The sequence below is a fragment of the Symphalangus syndactylus genome, chromosome 9 (assembly GCF_028878055.3).
Source record: "Symphalangus syndactylus isolate Jambi chromosome 9, NHGRI_mSymSyn1-v2.1_pri, whole genome shotgun sequence".
Classification (NCBI taxonomy): Eukaryota; Metazoa; Chordata; class Mammalia; order Primates; family Hylobatidae; genus Symphalangus; species Symphalangus syndactylus.
In genome coordinates this window covers 97,158,705-97,180,293 of record NC_072431.2, presented here as the reverse complement: position 1 = coordinate 97,180,293, position 21,589 = coordinate 97,158,705, and the positions used below count along the sequence as shown (strand labels likewise).

Here is a 21,589-nt window from a genome sequence, read left to right as displayed (position 1 = left end):
TATATACTTCTTTATACCTGGAAATCCCAAAGTGCTGGGATTACAGGCGTGAGGCACCATGCCCAGCCAAATCTTTTATCATTTTTAATATAACTTGAAAATCCTGTTCGAGACAGAAAGCCAGTTTTCACCTTTGCATTAGTACACTATTGATGTCAACCAATTCTTAATAAAACCTTATAGACAAATCTATCCAATTTTAGTTTGATCATAAGATAAGATTCTTATAAACCTTGCATATAACCCTTTACACCTTTTTTTTTTGTTGTTGTTAAAAAGCAGATCAGTGCTCTAAGAAAAACCTGTTGTGCTTTTATTCCAATGTTCAATTTATGGAAAAACGGAATAATACACCTTTAACTTTAGCCGATATGTTCACACACAGAATTTTCTTTTACAAGATTAATTTTTCACCAACCTTCCACAACTTATTCAAACCTTCGGCTTTTTCCCATCTAACTTAAAACAATCCTTGGTCAGGCGTGGTGGCTCACGCCTGTAATCCCAGCACTTTGGGAGGCCAAGGCAGGCGGATCACGAGGTCAGGAGATCGAGACCATCCTGGCTAACATGGTGAAACCCCATCTCTACTAAAAATACAAAAACAAAATTAGCTGGGCATGGTGGCGGGCGCCTGTAATCCCAGCTACCCGGGAGGCTGAGGTGGGAGAATGGCGTGAACCTGGGAGGCGGAGCTTGCAGTGAGCTGAGATCACACCACTGCACTCCAGCCTGGGCGACAGAGCGAGACTCCATCTCACAAAACAAAACAAAACAAAAAACAAAACAAAACAAAACAAAACAAAATCCTTTAACTCTCTAAACTAGGCAAAAAGAAAAAAATCCACATTCCCATGCCTTCTTATAGTCTTTTTTCAAAAGCACATTTCATTTTCCTGACACATCTTGCATATAAAACTCTCTGGTAGTCTCAATTACATGTTACACTGTTAACTCTTAGAAACTTACTTTTGGTGAAAAATCTGGTAAGTACATGATTTTAATTATGTACTAGGTGTGGAGCCTAGGGCCCCAGACAGAAGCACAGATAAGGCCTGACTCTCATGTATAGTTAGGGGATGTGGCTAACTGCACATGTAACCAGGCCTTACTTAAAATCTAATGGCTCCACAGCAGTTAAGTTGAACAATTTTCAGGAGTCAAAGAAGCAGTTTATGACCTTAAAGCATTTATCAAACCTAATATCTGACCTGCCTAATTTAGACCAAGTGTCTTTATTTTACTAATAATCTTTAAAGCTGTGTTTTTATTTCCCAAAGATTACTTAAGTCACGTGAACTAAAAGGCATTATAGTCTTAATTTTTTGACAATATTTAAGTGCTTATTATTTTTAAACCAATTAATCAGAACTTTTATATATATATATATAAACATCACACACACACAACACATATAAATACACAGACAAAAGAAGATCCAATAGTTGTAAGATTTTTCATTTGCCAGTTTCTAAGTTTCCCTTTAAAGCATTCAGTTTCTAGCCCTAATAAACAGGTATAGGTGGAAGGCGAAACAGATCCCCCAAAATTAAGGATTCCATTTTTATACCAGATCCTGGATCCCAAAAAAGGGATGGGTATCAGCCCATCTCCCGTGGGAGTCTTGTCTCTTAGTAGGGGATGGGGACATTTCCATACCTTCTAGGTGGCCAAGAGCATGCTTCTCTGATCCAAACATGGAAAGAGCTGAGTGTCCTCCCATAACTTCCATTAGCTATCCCCAAAAGTGTATTTCCTACATAGTTTTTACACATGAAATTTCTTGCATAATGTGAAGTAATTTCTAATACCCCCAAAAGTAAAAAATATGAGAGGGATCTATCTATTTTCAATTCTTAGGGTTCCACGAGGGAAACAGAAGTCTTTTTTCCCCCCAAAATGGGGTCTGCAGCACCTCCTTCATTTTTCCCAAGGTGTCCCAAGCTGTTAGATATTATCTTAGGTCCTCTCGTGTGCATCAAGAATGTCAAGAAGACAAAACGGAGAAAAACAATTCAGTTGACTGAGAAGAAAAAAACCTCTTTTCCAGAAAAACACAATCCAGGAAGAGGGAAAAAAACATAAAGACCTTTAAAATGTATGTGTAACTTGGATATCTGCTTTTAAGTAATCTGACTTTTAACCATAGTGCTCCTTAAAAAAAATTCCTTATAAACCTCTTATTACCCTACTTTAACCAGGCCAAACAGACAATATTTCTGGCTTTTAAACATTACCAAAAGTAACCTCACAGGTGACACCAATAAGCCTTAGTTACTAAGCTACAGCACTGGACAGTTTCCATTGCCCTTCCCATAAAGAGCCAAGAGCAGTCAATTTTGAGCTTGCAAAGTCTTTTAACTGCTTGAGATAATTTTTAGAGCTCTGACATAAACTGCAAAATTCCTGTCCTCCAGATGGCTGAGAACAAGAGAAAGTACTGCCATGTACTTAAAAGGTCAAGCTCCCAAGGACATAAAACAAGACAAGAGGGGAACCTCATCCAGTTTTTTTGTTTGTTTGCTTCAGGAACCTGCAGCAAAGTTTGTAGCTGACTAGTTTGCTGGGCTAGCTTGAACAGTCCTAAGCCCATGTGTCCTAAGCCCATGTTCAATCTTAAGGTACCCCTCTTTATGACAGAATACAGTAAAAAACATTTATAGCAGAAAGTTCCCCGGAGTCGCTATAGCTTAAGACCAGCCTCACAAATCCTTTTTCTCATTAATTAAAATATTGCAAGAGGTAGTGATTTTTACCACTCCTACAAGCAGTTTGCACAGAGAGAGAGAGTGAGAGAGGAAAACGAAGGGAGAAAAGCATGCCTGCAGTGGGGTGGGAAGACGAGGAGCTTAGGGGAAGCTAGAGAAAGACCCACGCATTGCAGTGACACTAAACAAAAGTTCAGGTGGTCGCTTGTCATTTGCTAAGGAATCTTTTCCAGCAGTCCCATCAGCTTTCAAGTTTCTGCTTTTGGGGAGAAAAGAAGCTTCCCATGTCCGGTGATCCTGTACATGCCTAATCCCCCCACAGCCATCAGCAAAGAGTGCAAGGCAGATTAATCCAAAGAGAATAGCAGTTAACATCCCATAATGCCAAATTCATTTTTAACCAAAAGGGATTTTACTGAGAGGGGCTTCTAACCCCCTAAATCTTAAGAAGGACTCTAACCTTCCTAAGTTGGGTCTCGAACCCAAGTTTGTCGAGAATCCTTACTTTTTATTAAGAGGGGCATTTAACCCATTCTGTCGTAGTAGAGACTTTAAATCTTCTAAGTTGGGCCTCTAATCCACCACTTGACCAAAGTCGGCCAATGGGTTCTGCAGTCTATTTCCTTTGGGTCAGCGTCTCCTTTGTATTGTTCTTTGATGGTTCACCAGGAAAATGTTACTGGAAAGGGGTCCTGATCCAGACCCCCAGACAGGGTTCTTGGATCTCAAACAAGAAAGAATTCAGGGCAAGTTCATAGAGTAAAGTGACAGCAAGTTTATTAACAAAGTAAAGGAATAAAAGAATGGCTACTCCATTGGCGGAGCAGCCCTGAGGGCTGCTGATTGGCTATTTTATGATTATTTATTGATTAAATGCTAAACAAGGGATGGATTATTCATGAGTTTTCCTGGAAAAGGGTGAGCAATTTCCCCAGAACTGAGGTTTCCTCCCCGTTTTAGACCATACAGTGTAACTCCCTGATGTTGTCATGGCATTTGTAAATTGACATGGCACTAGTGGGAGTGTCTTTTAGCATGCTAATGCATTATAATTAGCAATAATGAGTAGTGAGGATAACCAGAGATCACTTTGGTCGCCATCTTGGTTTTGCTGGGTTTTGGCTGGCTTCTTTACCACATACTGTTTTATCAGTAAGGTCTTTGTGACCTGTACCTTGTGCCAACCTCCTGTCTTATCCTGTGACTTGGAATGTCTAACCTTCTGGGAATGCAGCCCAGTAGGTCTCAGCCTCATTTTACCCAGTCACTATTGAAGATGGAGTTGCTCTGGTTCCGATGCTTCTGACAAAGCTATGAATGAACATCTTTTTACATAAATCTTTATCTACATTTCTGATTATTTCCTTAGGACAGAGTGGAGAGGTTGAATTACTAAGTCAGACACTTGTAAAATATTTTTTTTCCAATATGAAAGTAGCTTTATTCCTTAAATACTGTATAAATTGTGAAAAGTACAGAACTTAGGTAGAAGAAAGTAAGACTCCAAGACTTGTACATTTCATAAGAAAGCCCACTTTCTAAGCCTGATGTCTTTAATGTGTATTTAATGTGCACCTTTCCAGGAGCGAGTGGGTGATTCTTTTAATTGGAAAGCTTCCCTGGAGTTGATGTTATTTAAAAAAGAAACCTAAAAATCCTTGTTTTCTACTTTCCTCTATTTCATATGGCATCTTATGGAATTATTGTTTGGTAATCATGTCATGTCTCGATAAAAGAATTAAACAAAACTAAAACCCAACACAGTTTTAAGCAAATGTGTTATTTAAAGTATGGAAAGGCAGTGGGAGAAGAGGGGTGCAGTATTTTGTGTGTGCGTCAAAATGAACTAACACTAGATGGCAATCCTCTATAAGTTTTGGCCTTAGTTGCTGCTGCCTTAGAATAAGGTATGGCAAGAAATCACTAATGGAGGAATGTTGATCCCATGATAATGCTTTGCCTTTTATTAAAAATAAATGTAACTTCTTCGAGTTGCACAACAGGGTGGGTTTTTAAAAGACAGTTAATTATAACAGATAACAATATAATATAAAAGTGCTTTCTAGCTGTGCTTCTCAAACTTTTAACTTTTTTAAACTTTTAAGTTGCATTTGAATTATAAGGGGATCGTGATTAAAATGCAGATTCTGACTCTTGTAAGTCTGAAATTGGACCTTAAATTCTGAATTTCTGACAATATTCCAGGTAATGCTAAGCTGCAGTGATCTAGAGGTGTGCTATAGCCCTATGTCTGCAAAATGCTTATTTTGTATCAGGCAGTGTTCTAAGAGCTTTACAGGTTGAAAAAGTAACTGTGAGTGGTGGAGGGAGGATTTCTACCCAGCCTGTCTGCATCTGGAAGCTTCTGGTATTAGTCACACTAAACTGCCTCCTTGATTGGGCCGTGAGTGAATTTACCTCCTCCCCAATTCAGAAAAAACTTTCCTATCAGAATGGAGTGTAGTTTGGTTTCGCTAAAGTTAAGTGCATATCTTTGATTCTTCATAGATTATGGGAAATATGTTAAGTAAGTTCTGGGTCATATGTTTGCTTTTTCAGTTTTATTTTTCTGGTTGGTGCTTTGGTTTGTAAGAAAAGTCCAAAAAAATAAAAAATTCCTCCAAAAATTATAATATTAATTGGTTGTATTGGGCTTTTATTTATTTATTTTTGCAGAGGGGAAGTGTGTTTGAAGTTAACAATGTTTGTTGTTTTTTAAAATTTAAATCCAAGCTGCTTTTTTGAAGGAATATGTGATTTTGGGTTCTAATAAAATATTAGTTTATCTTTGTTTTTTATGCTCTTGACAAATTAATGCTTGCAAAATTTAGTGAGTAGCATAAGCATAGACAAACAAGTTAGTTTGGACATATACTAAATCAATTTTGAAAAGGTAGATTTTAATAGATTTAAGATATATTAGTAATATTGGTGGAATTTATTTGTTTTGGTAATTTGAACTCTACTTGTTTTTGAAAAAAGAACAAAATGATATTTTTGCCAGATTTTCACTTACTTTTGTTTCTTTGTGTTACTAAAATTTCCAATGGTTGTTAATATGGTATTTTACCTAGTTAAGACAAACTTACCATTTCAAAATATTATTGATTCACAGAAAGCCAGTGGTGAAGAAAAAAATATTGTTTTAAGGTCAACAGCTGCATATACTTAACTTAGTAACATAAGATACTTCTTGTAGTCTATGTAGTATCAAGATATTTGAGCTAGAATTTCCTTCACTCATCGTCTGATTTAGAGTCCCTGTAGTAACTGACCCAAAGTCCTCAGTTACCCTAAATTTGCCTTGTTGGCTGTGAAAAGATGATGAACCTTATAATATATAGGAATCTTTCAAGTGTGTAACAGGGACACTGGGAAGGAATTGTTGGTTTGTTGTAGGTGCTTGGGCACTTTCAGGGACTGAAGCAAGTCTGGTGTGTTGTTCCTCCCTTACATCATCTCTCTTTGTCCCTCCGTCTGTCCATCCCCCCATCCATTCGATGCATATTTACTAAGAATTCTGAGTGCCCAGGCACTGTGTTAGTTTTCTTGGAATAGACAGATAAAGAAAAGACAGTTTATGGGCTGGCCATGGTGGCTCATGCCTGTAATCCCAGCACTTTGGGAGGCTGAGGTGGGTGGAGACTTGAGGTCAGGAGTTCGAGACCAGCCTGGCCAACATGGTAAAACCCCATCTCTACTAAAAATACAAAAAAATTAACTGGGCGCAGTGGTGGGTGCCTGTAATCCCAGCTACTTGGGAGGCTGAGACAGGAGAAATCGCTTGAACCCGGGAGGTGGAGGTTGCAGTGAGCCGAGATTGCATCATTGCACTCCAGCCTGGGCGACAGAGCGAGACTCTGTCTGAAAAAAAGAAAAAAGAAAAAAGTTTATGTTCTCAAGTAGCTCACAATCTAGGAGTAATAAAGATGAAGAGTTAACTATAATATAATGAGGTAAATCATGATAGAGATGAATATGTACAAAACGATGCCCTGGGATTAGAGCAGCTCCCTGTAGGTGAGTGAATATGTGTGTGTGTGTGGCGGGTGGGGGTGGGGTGGGGTGGGGGGAGGGGCGGGGGCGAGGGGAGTAAATGAGAGTGGGGAGTATGCTGTTACCTTTTTTATTCCAGCCCTTCATTTTTATCCTCTTTAATCCAGAGATTAGCAATTCCCAGTTTCAATTTTATGGTCTTCAGTATGGTCTTTAGCCTTCGTTGCCCAAAGGTTGAACCATTCAAATTCCTTCTGGGATAGTTTGTTCCTCTCAAGACTACTTTTCAGACTTTATAGTGCTTTAAAAACCTTGCTATTTTTAGGCTACTAAATTGACTTTTTAACTTACAGCATAAAGCCCTCAGTAAGGGACAATTATCTTCTTTAGCTACCAGCTGATCTTTAATGGAGAAGGATATAGTGCTCTTCAAGAGTACTATGACTATGTTTGTTGAGAATGACAAATTTAAGGGTAGGGATAAGAAGAGGAACTAGCACAGAGATTAAGGAATATAAATTTAGAGACAGAAGAGCATAGTGTCATGGAAGGAGAGGGAAGGGAGAGATTCCAAGAGGCACTGAAGGACTTGAGAGTTCAGAGGTTAAGCAGCTGGAGTACTGGAAAGAAAATGTTGGATTTGGTCATTTGCAAGTCATTGGTGATTTTAGGGAGAATAATTTTAACAGAAGGGTAGGAACATTGGTCATGTTGCACTGGAATGAGGAATCCATAGAGAAGAAATGGAAATCCCAAAGGAAAGGTGCTTTGTAAAGGGGGGTTTAGGCATGAAGGTAGGTGCAATTAAGGCCATAGCCAGAGGGGAAAATATTTTATAAGGGAGGGAGAAGTCTTTGAGAACGCATGGTGAAATCTTAATCTGATAAACCACATGCCTTTCATAGATAGTACTTTGCTGAAAAAATTTGACCTGAATACATTTTTACTTTTATTTTATTTTATTTGTTTTGTTTTGTTTTAGAGACAAGGTCTAGCTTTGTCACCCAGGCTGGAGTGCAGTGGTACGATCTCAGCTCACTGCAACCTCTGCCTCCTGAGTTCAAGCAGCCCTCCTGCATCAGCCTCCTGAGTAGCTGGGACTACAGATGTGCGCTACCGTGCCTGGCTATTTCTATTTTTTGTAGTGACGGGGTTTTACCATATTGCCCAGGCTGGTCTCAACTCCTGGGCTCGAGCAATCTGCCTGCCTCAGCCTCTCAGAGTGCTAGGATTACAGGCATGAGCCATTGTGCCTGGCCCCATTTTTATTTTTAAAATTATGTTGTTTGGATTATGATGTGCCTATAATTTAAAACATTGTTTCTCATCATGTAATTTGTGCCTTATAGCCCTGTTGAATTATTGCCTTCTTTTCATAATAAATATGTGGTTTATGGGAAAAAAGCCTGTTTAATACTTCATGAGATTAAAAGTCAGACCCTTTGGAAAAAAAAGAAAAGGAAAAGAAATACTTTATTAGAAATTATCACCATTACACCACCATCTGGTTCTTTCTTCAATTTTTTTTTAATTAAAAAAAAATAGAGGCTGGGTGTGGTGGCTCACGCCTGTAATCCCAGCACTTTGGGAGGCTGAGGGGGGCGGATCACGAGGTCAGGAGATCGAGACCATCCTGGCCAACATGGTGAAACCCCGCCTCTACTAAAAATACAAAAATTAGCTGGGCGTGGTGGCATGTGCCTGTAGTCCCAGCTACTCAGGAGGCTGAGGCAGGAGAATCGCTTGAACCCAGGAGGCAGAGGCTGCAGTGAGCCAAGATCGAGCCACTGCACTCCACTGCACTCCAGAGTGAGACTCTGTCTTTTTTTTTAAAAAAAAAGTAGATACAAGATCTTGCTATGTTGCCCAGGCTGGTCTTGAAGTCTTGGGCTCAGCCAGTATGCCTGCCCAGGCCTCCCTAAGTGCTGGGATTACAGGTATGAGCCACCATGACTGGCGCTTTCTTCAATTTTTATCTTTATCAACATCTTAAACTTCTTTGCTTTCCTTTAAAAAATTTCTTGTCTTGATTATAGAGCTTTGTTTTACATGGGGATTTTTTTTTTCTTTTTTTTTGAGACTGAGTCTCGCTGTGTTGCCCAGGCTGGAGTGCAGTGGCGCAATCTCGGCTCACTGCAAGCTCCGCCTCCTGGGTTCACGCCATTCTCCTGCCTCAGCCTCCTGAGCAGCTGGGTCCACAGGCACCCACCACCACGCTCGGCTAACTTTTTGTATTTTTAGTAGAGGATACGTGGGAATATTTATATTTTGAGCTTACTTGGTAACACACAACTCAAGAGTTAAATGTTACCGTCAAAAACCCAAACCTCCCATTTCCTGCAGAGGCCATAATTCTGCTTTTTCATGTGGATTTAGATGTACTTTTGTTTTCTTTCCAACCTTGTCTTTGGTAAAACTGAAGACTCCCTTGGTTGCAACTGACAGTTGGCTTAAGCAAGAATAGGAAGTTGACTGGCTAATGTCACTTGAGCCTTCTCTGTGATCAGATCTGGTTTCTCTCTTTTCATCTCTTGCTTCCATTTCCTTGGATAGGCTATTTCCTCCTGGTTACATGATGGCTATAGCAGCTTTAAATCTTTACTTGTCACATTCTAGTCCATGTAAAAGAGGTTCTTCCATCCTCCTAGAAGGCTCAACAAAAGTCTGTTTCCAACTCATAGGCTCTGGTTGGGCCATCTCTGAACCAATCACTGCCACCAAAGGAATGTGATTAAACTTGAGCCTGAGCCACAGGTGTGGGAAGTCCTCTTACCACTAAGAGTAAGAGTGAAGAGGGGAGAGGGGTGGATTTCCAGAGGAATATCAGTGAATAATTAACTATGGTGAATCTGAGGACTTTGGAGGTGATCAAGAAAAACAACATGGCTATCAGATGGCAGTAGAACACAATAAGCTTTATTTGCCTGGTGCTTTGGCAGGATTGCATGCAAGAGGAGGTCCCTTACAGCAAGAGACCTTCCAGAGAGAGTGAGGTGGCCTTGACCCGGAAGGGGCAGAGGTCAGGGGAGCTTTCTGGGGAGAGAGGACTCAGAGTGGGGCTTAGGTGTCCAGGTTGCTGAGAAGCAGGACTGGGGAGGGCAGCAGCAACATACAGTCTTTTACACCCTCAGGGTTTGTTTTACCTATAGCTAGTGGATGTTAGGTGCAGCTTTTCAGGGTATGCAAAACAGGCTGAAAATATCCTTATTTGGGCTATGTTTAAAGCAATTGATATAAAAATTTGAATTTGGTATCCGTGAGCTTTGAGTTAATGGTTAGTCTGAATGAAGAAGTAAACAACATGGGGTCAAAATATAAAGGGGTCACCTTTAACCTGGTTCTATAGCATTAATGAAAGAGAGTGAAATAGGTGCTGGGTGGCCAAAAAACTGTAAATATCCACCTTGCTTTTGGTTTTGGTTTTGGTTTTGGTTTCACTTTCTCTCCCAGAACCTCCCTGTGGTACTACTTTAGAACTGACAGGAGAGGCCAGCCAGTGGTGATTTGAGAGTGTGCCCTCAGGTGTGTATATGAATTGGAGAAGGCAGGGCCTAAGCAGTTAAAGGATGCGCTCTGTCCTGGGCTGAATGCAACCTCATTCTGGTACAGTGTATGGGGATAATTGCTTGAAATGTTTGTGTGTATTTTGAGGATTTGTTGTAGTTGAATTTAATTGAATGCTTTGCAAAACCATTTGTCATGATTTTTGGCTTGGTATGCATAGATATTTAAATTTGGGGACATGTCTCAAATTATTTACAGAAGAGATTGAAACTTGAAATAATGTAAGTCAGGATTTTTACTTTATCTTTTCCTCACTTTCAGTATTCTTCACATGAGGATGTCTATACTTTTGTTATAAAAGTAGTCTTGTTCACAGAGGCATATTTAAAACATATGTACCAGTAAAAAAAAAAAAAAGTAAATGATTGAGCACTACCTCCCAAACGCAACCGTTGAAAACATATATGTGGACAGTAGAATATAATCCAGAATGTTCCAACTTGAGCTAACCCAGAGTAATTTTAGAGTAATTTTACAGTTTCTGGAATTTAGTCATCTTACCACCTAAAGGGCCCAACCAGTGAAAAGCATGTTTATCATGTCAAGTCTGGTGCTGTATAATGGAATGCAAGCAAGGTATGACAATAAATGTTAAATGGAAAAGCCTTTACTTTATATGCATATATCTTGAAGTCAGTTGAGTAATTTATTCAATATTGGTGTTTATTTTGTATTAATTAAAAACATATGGATTTACTAGAAGACAGAAAAAAACCTGTGTGATTTGGGTCAAGCTGCAAATAGGAAAAGTGGCATATTATAAGATATTCCTAAATATTTAGTGATGATACATTTCACCTGCAATTTGTGCACTTGAAATCAAAACTTGTCTTTCCTTTAAGATGGCAAAAATATATAGAGTAATATAAAAACTGTGCACATTTTATATTCTGGGAAAGACCTCTTGAACTGCATATAAGCTTCTGCTTATTCTTTCTAACTTGCTTTTCAGGTTACTTTTTCAGTCTATATACTTGGAATAATGCTCATAAATGACTTTCATTCCATTAAACCTGAGATTTCCTGACATGTAGTAGTGTCCTAGTCCATTTGTGTTGCTACCAAAACACCTGAGACTGGGTAATTTATAAAGAACAGACATTTATTTCTCACAGGTCTGGAGGCTGGGAAGTCCAAAATCAAGGTGCCAGCAGGTTCAGTGTGCAGTGAGGGCCTGTTCCTCATAGATGGCACCACCTTGGTGTCCTCACATGGCAGAAGAACAGAGGAGCAGAAGAGCAAAGGGCCTAAGCTACTTCCCTCCATTCTTTTACAAGGCACTAATCCATTCATGAGGGTGGAGCTCTCATTACTTAATCACTTCCCAAAAGGCCACACCTCTTAATACCACTACAATGGGAATTAATTTTCAACATAGGAATTTTGGATGACGTTCAGACCATAGCAAGTAGTCTCTTACAGTCATTTTAGATCTATCCCTTTTACATCCTATCCATATTATGTGGATTTGGGCTGCTGTGACCCACTGGTCACGTGACCCACTGGTTGTTGGAGATTTGGTAAATGATACCATAACCATTTTTCACTTGCTAACAAACTGCTCCTCAATTATAATGTGGTATCTCCTATATATATCTATATATCTGTCTGTTAGGGTTTTATTTGGGTTCTTTTTTTTGTTGTTTGTTATTTAGCCTCCCATATCACTTTGTCACTATGTGTTTGTTTTATTTAATTCATATTCTTATTAAATTGCTCAGTAGTGTGAAATGTTTTTAGAGAGCTTTGTTCTGATTCTTGGTTCTGTTTTTCTTCATTTGTCTTTCACATATTGTCTTCCCTTCTCCCTCTTTCTGCCTTTTTTTTTTTTTTTTGTAGTATGTTTGTGGATTTGCCAGGCCAGCCTCTTTACCTTGCTTGAGCAATCAAGCTTAGTTTGGCCCACTCTGTTTGGGCCAGTTTGCTTTTTTATGGTGCTGGTGAATTTTTCTTGCTTTCTTTCCTACCCAATCAGAGAAGAGTTTGTTTTCCTTCCTGACATACTGTTTTGAGGGTTGGATATCACGCAGTGTGTCTGCTTATCACCTATCTAGGGGCAGTGGAGAAGACATGGGGAGGAAGAAGGGTTGTCTGTAGTAGCCTTACTGTAGGATTTGGCTTCAACCCTCTCTTTTGTGATTTTGCTAAGCATCTTGAATTACTGTCACACTACCTGGTTGGTCTGTAACCTGTTATCTTGGAAGGTTGAGAGATATTCTTAGATTCTGGATCTTTTCTCTTACTATTCATCAGGTTTCCTTGAATCAGTGCCATTTGTTGCTTCCCCTGTTTGTATTTCATTAGAAGCTGTTTCCATTCGCCACCCCCTACTTTTCTTCTGGTCCTCTGTGGGTGTGTGTGAGGCTTCACATGGCAGTTCCTCCTCTCGCCTGTCTTCCACTTCTCCTACTCATCATAATTGCTGGAAATATTTATTTAGCTTGGCTGCTATTTTTTATGGTCTATGGCCTTTCCTGCTTTTTTCTTTTTGCAGAAAAAATACCAAAATGATAAAATCTGTATTTTTGTTTTCTGACCAGAAGGAATATGGTAAAGGTAGAACTTATGGTATTATGGGCATTTCCATTTCTCTGGGCTGTCTACATCCCCCCTCCCCTTCCTGGATTTGTCTTCCTATAAGTTTGAGAGTTTTAGTGAAATTTTCAGAATTTTGTTTATTCACATCCTCACCCCTCCTCCTCCTTGTGTGGAGTTTGGTCTTAGCAGCTTCACAGAATGCACCAAATCTAGCCCTGAAGATTCTTGGAAACATCTGCTTTATGGTCACCATATTTTAAAGATTGTGGTATGAAGTTGTGTTCTTTCTTTCGTTTCATTGCCATTGGTGTATGTTTGCTATTTTCTATAATTTACTTATTTATTTATTTGTTTAATCCACGAAGTTACATTTTTTAAAGGGTCTTTAAAACTAATCCCAATGCTGGATTTGAAAAATGAGTGTTTATCATAAAAATTCCTGTGGATTCAACAGTTCAGTTGTTTGAATAATTCTGGTAGACTTATTTAGTACAGATTAATTTCATTGTATTTGATGTGAATATCTTTTTTCCAGATTGTTATTGGCTTTTAAATTGTGTAAGTGTTTTAAGGTGGTCAGATCATTCCTTTCTAGTACACTTTATTCTGTTTCTTCTAAGCTTAGAAACTTCTCTTCCATGCAGAATTTTGATGTTTCTGTTTCCTGGAGTTTGATTATCTAGCAGGAATTTTTATATTTATTTATAGAGAAGACTATGTGGAGAGAGAGCTAGTATTTATTCTCTTCTATATGTTGTGATATTGCATTTAGCCCAGTGAGATAACATAATCACCATTTTTTCATACTGGGAGACTGGAGATCAGAGAAGATAAAGGTGTTTCTCCAGACACATCCAGGCATAGCTATCTTATTTGAACCCAGAGCTATCTGATTCCAAATCTCATGTTCTTCCTAATATAGTAACTCTTATTTAATTGCCTTGCTAGTTAGAGAGAAGGTCTATGTATTCTGAGAAAGGAATGAGAGGGAGGTTTTTCTATAAGCTTACTGAGGGGGCAGGGACTGTATCTTTTGTTCATCACTGCATATCTAGTGTCTTTCACAGTCTTTGGCACATAGTGGGTGCTAAATAAGTATTTGTTGAATGATTGAACCAAAATAGACAGTTGATTGGGCAGGGCTGATGTGTTATATACTTTAGACTTTGGGGTTATTTTTTTAGAACACGTTAGCTCAGTTCCATTATTCTAGCCAACTTCTAAGTTTTATTTTCCTCTTTAACAAACACATTAAAATATCTATTACAAGGCATGGGTCATTGTAGTCACTGTCTCCCATAGTGGTAAAGTGAGGGTGAGTAACTTGGGCCTCCTGGGTTCACCCTTAGTCACATTATTTGTCAGTATGCTGGTGATACAGCATGTTGTATGTAAGTTATCTAGTAGAAATACACTTTCTTATCTAATTGCAACTGTGTTTCTATAGATTACTCTTCCTACTTTTTAGCTTGGAATGTGGTATTCAGAACTATTGAGTATTTGTGATAATGTCCACAAATCAAAATGTTTTTGTTTTAAAAAATTACTTAAATTCTTTAATATTTAGTGTAAAAGACACATCTTTTCATCTGTAACAGTTTTATCTTCTGTCTGTGTCCTGTGAAAATTCATTTTCCTTTAATTCTTCCAATTTTTCTACTTTGATTGTTTTTTCAGTCAAATGGAAGTTCAGAAAAGTAGAATTTTTACCGAGGAAAATTTAAGGTCAGAGTCTAGATATAATATCGGCGTGGTATACATTATAAGGTCTGACAGCACAGTAGTCTCACGTTTGTGACTGAGGTGGAAAAAAATACTGTATATAAAAGGTTCAGCATGTTTGGACTATAATTGTTAGTAAAGGAAGTGAATGGATTTTTACCAATAATATATATGAGCATAGTGGAATATTTTTTAAATCATAAAATGTCTTCTATAAGTTTGTATGGGATTATATTGTCACATAAATAAAAATTCATGAATTCTTTGGAATAAAAATCTTGCCAAAGAAAATAGTGAACTGAAGGATAAGTCAGTCACCTTTTGCCACATCTTTTTAATTTTAATTTAAAAAAATTTAAAAAAAAGCATCCTCCCCACTCTGAGCTTTTGCTACATCTTGAGACAATCCTAGATAATCAGATCCTCAGCCTTCAAATAACTTCTAATTGTCTGAACTGGAGCCTTTTTCTTATCTGCCAAGAAAATGTATTAGTGGCCACATGCGGTTGCTGAGAGGCTGTGCTTCCCAAAGCTGTCTGGTTTCTTTGATTGCCATCCAGAGAGTGAACTGATATGCTCAGCTGGGGTGAATGAACAGCCAGAACACAGCCTTGCTTTTTTTGTGTGGGTGTGTTAGTGCTAATAAAAGATTAACACTGTTTTCCTCACAGGGAATCAATGGATAATGTTTTGATAGCCCTTGTGTCACCAGTGAACCATATGGCCCTTATTTTCTCATACATGTGGTTGAAATGTTAGAGCGTAATATTAGAGAAGAATCTCTGTGGTGTACTGGCTGCTGTTCCTTGCCTAGGCATTAAAGTGTAGGTGTTTTATAATATTGGAGAACTTCCCTCATTTGTTTTTAAGATCCTTTATGGATCCACAGTGAGAAGTCGGAAGATCAAGGGGATAATAGGATTGACTCTCATCCTGTGCTGAGTTTTCTCATATACATGGCATTCATTTATAAAATCTCTGGTCCAAGACCTATAAAATAATGTTACTTTCAAATAGTGATTTCCTATATGTTATGTTGCATAAAACCCTTAGTTCCTGGGGGAAGGTTATAAAGAGAGTTCCTAGTAGTCTGCAGATTTTTGGTTTTTTACATGATCATTTAAAGTTGTTACTTTTTCTAAAAGGTAAGTTCTGATTCCTGTTATACATATACTATCAAAATTTGGTTAAATACCTCCTTGCCTGCTATTGCTAAGAGAGGGAAAGACTAAAAAGAAAATTTGAAGTTTCTTAGTGTTGTTTGAAAAAAATAATTTCTTTCATGGTAGCTAAATGCCAAGACTGGAAAAGCTTTAAGGTAATGCTTGTGGTTAGCACTGCCTTTGACAAGATGGTTAAATGTGGTGGTCTTGATAGGATTTGACAACCATTTTTGATCCATATATATATTTCATCATTGTCCCTTTTTAAATAGTGGAGTAATGAAGCTGTTAAATATCTTACTCAATTGAGAAGGAAAATGGCTACCATGAACTACTTTATTCAAGTGGCACTGCAATATAAAGGCTTCCAGCAGTTTAAAAAATGCATCTACACAACACATTGCCATAAGAAATGAACAATGTGCTCTTCCCCCACGTCTCTCTTAAATTAAGTTGATTCAGCCACCCTTTTCCAGTCTCTACATGGAAACTTGCTTTGAGGTTTAAATTCTGTAGCACAAAATGAAGATATATATTAATGCTTAATAGGAAAAGCAAATGCTTGTGTTGACTACTAGCATGTCAAATATATTTTTAAAGTACACTGGTACTCTGATTATAGGATATACTAGATATATAAAATTTAAGGAGGTTTTTTTTTTGATGGACTTTTGAGTAGTTTCTAGTTTTTGGCCAATATGAATAAAGCTATTAAGATCTTTATATAATTATTTATGTGGACGATACAAAAATAAAAGTATCATACAAGTGTAAAATGATTTTTAAATTACACTGTTAAAAAATTCCCAATCTTTTTCGCTGTTGTAAAATTTTATGACATCCAAGAATATTGAGAATAGAGTTCTAAGATTGGTAGACATGCTTTTTGTAGAAGAATCATATTATATATGTTTACCTCAACCTTCAAAGATACTAAATTTGTATCTTCAGTATTTCATCTTGTACACAATTTCATTCACTTCTGGCTAACTTAGAATATCAAAAATGGTAAAGCTTGGCATCAGAACAAGTTCACCTATATTACTATTTCAATTATGTTTCTACCTAAGTTAAAAGTGAGCTGGATTTTAAAATCAAATTTTCTTTTATTGAAATTTGTGAACATGAACCTTTTAAATCAGCATTTCTAGATCTTTGCTAAAATAAGACAGTACTATTTAATATGGAAACAATAACTGAGATGTAATCCTAAATTTAATTTGGAAAGTTATATTCATGATTTTAGGAGACTGTGAACATAAAATGTGTGAGTGGAAAATTAAGATTTCATATGGCTTTTTTCAGCTGGTTGATTAAGTCCTTATACAGTTCATTGTCCTAAAGATGAAATTTATATAAGGTTTTGGAAGGCAGAATTTGTATATTAAAAGTACATGTTTCCAAGGTGATACAAACTGTTTTTAACAATCTATCATCTTTCATTTACCCAGGGAACTATGTAAAAAGAAAAGGAAAATGTTAAGTGGGAACAAAATGTTGAGATGATGATAAGCTACAAGGAAAGAAAAAAGACTTTAGAAAGAATACTAAAAAGAAACTAGCTTTTTTTCCTCAACAATCTGTCTGAATTCATTTTGCTTTCATTATATATCTAGCCCGGAGGCAAAGTATGTTGAGTATTACAACAAAGAGTGTGTTATAAGGAGGACTTTCTTTTTCAATAATAAAGTATAACATATGTGTAAACCATGCAACCTTGTAACAGGAAACTTTATAATAAGGGAGGACTGTGCTTAGCTTTTCCACAATTTTGGAAGAATGAATTTTATTAGGTGTTAGACAAAGAAATTATCAACTGACTTTTACGCTGTAAGGTTGAAAGATTTGTTATGACCATTTCTAGACTTCAGCAGTGGTTTTAATGTGGGTCCTGATATATTAGGAACAGTGCCTAGCACTATTAATATGTCTACTGTTGCTAGTTCTCTAAAGGAATATGATGTTTAACTTTTGCCTTTCAATGAAAGATTATTCAAAATTCTGTTATTCTGTGGTTTTCTCAGCAGTATTAGGCTATTCTTGAATTGATCAACACATAATATAATTTGGGAACCCAATCAATGGTTCTTTTCTTTTTGAAAGATGGTGACAAATTCTTTTTAAACTCGGGAAATTGGCTCCATCATTCATCCGTTATTCTTTCTTTGCTTCTCTTGCCCAACTTCCTGAAAACCATATTGTTTTGATGTCAATATTTAGAATAGATTATCTGTTGGAGAATTAGTTTGTATTAATTATACTGGAATAAATGTAAGTTTGACAAATGATGTAGGTTAGTAGGCATTGGGCCTAATGGGTTACTCAGTTAATGAAGACACTAAAATTAGGGACCTCTAATATGCCTGAAACATATTTCCTGTAAATTTCCCCCAGTTTCAAGATTAACTGGCAATAGCTATGTTTTTCTGGCTTTTAAAGGCTAATATATCATGGTAGAGTTTTAGGATTTATATAGGGCTTATTATGGAATAGTTGAGCTCTTTGTATTTATCACACAGTTATTGAAGCAAGCTAGAAGTGTAGAAGTCAGTCCTCAACTTTTTGGCTTTTCAGCAATCTATTTTTTTTTTAATGTTATACTTACTCACTTTCCTTTCCTCCTCCTCTCACTTGAAAACTTAAAAATGATTATACACCACACACATTTATGTGCAATTTTAAGTGAAGGTGGGATAATTTAAAAAGACTCTTTAAATATGGTTCAATTTGCTGTAGGGCTGCTAGAAAAATAAGGATGAAGTTTTTAGGCAACAAGATCTTAGAAGGAGAGGGATGTTAGAAGTATGTTAGCAAGATACAGTATATTGTTATACATTTAAAAATAAACCATTTATTTTAAGCCTTGCAAGAGCCCAGAAACATTCAAAATAACTTTTAACCATGTGTAGTTAATTTGATAAAAATAAAAAGTCAAATAGTACAGACAAGCATATGAAGGCCTCACTCTCCCCATTATTCTCCCTACTTTCTAATATGAGTCACTGATAGCTTTATTTTTTCTGATGGTTAGCTCCTTATCTCTAGATTGTGTGATCACACCCTATTTTTGGATTTATCCTATTTAGATTTTGATGTACCACAGTGGTAAAAGTTTTGATTATTGACACTTCCTTTCTCTTATCCTCCTTCCAATTATATCACTGTTTTCATTTCTGTTGCTGGTCACCTGTGCACGTTCAAACAGTATACTTACTTTCTATTTCTTGTTCTACCAACTTTCAACCCCTTGATTCTACATTTTATAAAATGAAGACATTGGCTATCTTTATCATTACTGTTATTTCTCTCTGATTTAAGTCTCTCAACCTCTATCCGTTCTACCTTTATTCTTACATTGTCCAAGTTGATAATGTTTACATGCTGGTCTGTAACTATAACTTAAATCTTCCATGACTTCTCATGATTCTAAAAGTTAAACACATACTTTGTTTGAATTATGTAAATATTATTCATTGTAGAGTACTAAGATCACATAAGTCCAGTGTCCTTTTATGAATCCAATGTCCTGTGCTACTCAAAGGAAAATGATCTTGGTGGATTTTTAAAACACACATATTTATTTATATTGCCTTACAATTCCTGAAAGTTTTCCTGGCTTTCACTCATACTATTGAATTTGTCAGTTTTTTTCTAGTTCCTGGAGACCTTCCTGTCATCTGAAGACAAGGAATCCCCCCCAATCCCCAATTTTCTTCTTTTTAATGATCTCATTTTGTTCTGGAGTAATTTTGTTTTGCTCTTTTGTTTTTCTTGGGCTTTTCTTATGGCAGGTTTTCCTCACATTTCTGGTCATCAGTTTTTATTTGAGGATGAATCAGTAGAAAAATTGAGCACTGTGAGAGTGGGGTGGATTTTTGAACAGCTGGCTTAGCTTTATTGGATATCAATTTCTATTTGACAGTCATACAATAAAGGCTGACTGTAAGCTGTATGTCCCTGGAGACAGGGGCCTGGGTTTGTCAACTGGTGGGCTTTACTTTTACTTTAGGACAGTTGGGGGATAACTGGCTGTTTTATTGGGGACTGAAATAGCAGTAGTTGTATGTCTTTTCTCCTGAGGTTGTTTTCCTACTCTAGAGGTTTTTTTCACTCCTCTCTGGGGACCATGGGCATAATGTATCCTGGACCTGGGGGGGAAGGAGGTTTTGGGTTGACTATCAGGATGAAGACTTTTTCTTCATGTATTTTCAGGTGTCTGCCCCATTCCCATGCTCTTCTGTCCCTGGTGTCCCCCTAATCTGGAGTTCCTTGTTTAGCTCACCCTCTTCAGAATATGTGCTTTCGTTTCCTGTGGAGGAAGGATCCTGGGTATCTGTTTATTTCCATAGACTTTTTATTTTTATTGTTAATTTTTTTTCTTTCCGGTATTGTTCCAATTTTAGTATATGTGCTGCCAAAGCGAGCACAAATTCCATAGACTTTTAAACAGCTCCTCTGTTTTCAGATCCTACGTTATCCCACTTTCTGTGGTACCTAGTGCTTTTACTTCCCGAGACTTTTCAGAATTCTGTGGGGTGAGTCAATATATTTCTCTCTAAGCATTTAAAGTTGACCTTACTCTACTCTTCGGTATCATTTACCTCTTCTTGTTCACTTTCCATTTTCACAGATTGCGGGTAGGCTACCACAGGTCTGATTTCTTTGAAGAAGCTCATGTTTATTTCTTTTATCCTTGTTGTTTGGGGGCAATTTTTTTTTATTTGAGAGAAAGGGACATAGAGTCTTTAATTCACCACCTTAAAGCAGGAAGTCATGCCTGCTCTTTTGATGTAATGTTTCTAGAAAATATTAGAGAAAAACTTGTCCTCAGAGTCACTAGTCAGGTAAAAGAATATGTGATTGGCTTTCTCCAAAGGCTCTTATTTTCTGTCCTGTGTGAAAAAGGAAAGGGGGTCAGAATGGTTGCCAGGTCATGATTACAGAAGCTCAGCTGTAAGTCATGGATGAGAAAAGCTTGGTTGTCTGCCTCCATAGTTGAGTGAGTTATTTCACCTCTGGGACCCAGTGAATGTTCAGACAGTTGAGTAATCCCGCATTTGGGCATGTAGTAGGCATCAGGGTGAGTAATATATGAGAACTTGGCATAATAATTGGGAATTATAAGGAGAGTGGCAATGTTCGACAGGGCTCTGTCTCAATTTCCTACAATTTCATTTTCATTGCTGTCAATAGTATTGGTTTTGCTCAGAGGATGGGGGCATTCTTAACTTTGGCAGATGCTAGGATTATTATCATTCTAGTATTATTTTTGGAGGAAGAAGAGATAAAAACTGTGCTTGCCCATGAATTTCTTCTATATGAGCATTTTAACCAGTGTTTGTTAGAGATGTTAATAATCTCAGGTTCCAATTTTCCATCTCTAGTTAGGAAGCCTGGTTTATCTTGTGACAGAATATGAGCCATTTACTATTATACATGTGTGTTAGTCCATTCTCACATTGCTATAAAGAACTACCCAAGATTGGGTAATTTATAAAGAAAGGAGGTTTAATTGGCTCAGGGTTCTGTAGGCTGTACAGGAAGGCTGGGTAGGCCTCAGGAAACTTACAGTCATAGTGGAGGGTGAAGGGGAAGCAGGCACGTCTTACATGGTTGGATAAGGAGGATGAGAGAGAAGGGAGAGGTGCTGTACACACTTTTAAACAACCAGATCTCATGAGAACTCACTCACTTTTGTGAAAGCAGCAAGGGGGAAGTCTGCCTCCATGATCCAGTTACCTCCCACCAGGCACCTCCTCCAACACTGGGGATTACAATTCAACATGAGATTTATGGTGAGGGGGAATACAAGTCCAAACCATATCAACATGGCTCTCCCGTTATCATCCAAAACTTAACTTACCTGGAGAAAGAATCAGCATCTGAGATAATGTCTAT

General features: G+C 37.5%; 1 protein-coding gene across 18 annotated transcripts in view; it reads left to right on the top strand.

The window, feature by feature from the left end:
* The window catches only part of BBS9 (Bardet-Biedl syndrome 9), a 517,916-nt gene that overhangs the window by 50,140 nt on the left and 446,187 nt on the right, over positions 1-21,589 (top strand). The window contains exon 1 of one of the 18 annotated variants that reach the window (XM_055293466.2): positions 2,078-2,098. The exons of the other annotated variants lie outside the window; for them this stretch is intronic. The gene's annotated coding sequence lies outside the window, so the exon portion shown is untranslated. Of the gene's footprint in view, positions 1-2,077; positions 2,099-21,589 lie in introns of those variants that run through there. 18 annotated transcript variants of the gene reach the window in all.